Genomic DNA, 1,108 nt, shown 5'->3' on the forward strand with positions numbered 1-1,108 from the left:
GATTACAACTAGTACTTAATTTATCGACCCCGAAAGGAAGAGAGGCAAAGTGAACCTCGACGGAATTTGAACTCAGAACGTAAAGACGTACGAAATATCGCTAAGCATTTTGTCCGGCGTGCTAAAGATTCTGCCATCTTGCTGCCTTAACAATACTACTAATACTACTACTACTACTACTACTACTACCACTACCACTACTACTACTACTACTACTACTACTACTACTACTACTACTAATAATAATAATAATAATAATAATAATAATAATAATAGAAAATTTTAAAACTTTAATACCTACAATATTCTATGAAAATTTTACCCTACTTTTTTTCCTCTCCTTTTCTCACTGAATAACCGAAAATATAAACATCCTTTTTATTGCAAGAACCCTACAGTTTTCTCTGCCCGAACATCCAAACAGTCATCTTTAGAAAATTTAAAACTTTAATATCTACAACTTTCTACGAAAATTTTACCCTTCTTTTCTCCCTGACTATGTAAACCCACCTTTTATTGCACCAACAAATTAAACGTACGGTAAAAACTAAGGAGATAAGCACCTGCCAATATATACAAAAAGCACAATTAGGAAAACTGTAAACCACAGCAAAATCTATAAAAAGGAAAGGAAATTTTTTTTTAAATCACTCCTCCAAAAAAAAAGAAATTCAAAAATTCAATGATGTAAACAACAGTATATATACATTATTATATATATTATTATTTTTCCTATCAGTAATTAAAAACAGAACAAGTTGAAGGAAGGACGCGTTCAGCTTTCAGTATCTGGGGCCTTGCCTATGGATCCTATCTACGTTGACCGTACAGATCACAAATTTGTGGTCCATGTAGCCGATGACTTTGAACTGTAGACAACTTATGCTGCTTCTATCTACAAGCGTACAAAATACTCTATCTAGATACGATCTTGAAGATCCGATACAGTTTGCCCATATCCGAATTGGCACATTGAGAAAATCCAATCGGTACCTGCCAGCCAACTGGAAGCGACTGAGCAGGCTTGTGAGGCTTTTACACCCACTCTCCTATCGGCTAGCCCCACCCTATCCAGGCGTGCGTCCAAGATGGCGTTTCAATCACCATT

This window comes from Octopus bimaculoides, chromosome 6 (genome assembly GCF_001194135.2).
Source record: "Octopus bimaculoides isolate UCB-OBI-ISO-001 chromosome 6, ASM119413v2, whole genome shotgun sequence".
Taxonomy (NCBI): domain Eukaryota; kingdom Metazoa; phylum Mollusca; class Cephalopoda; order Octopoda; family Octopodidae; genus Octopus; species Octopus bimaculoides.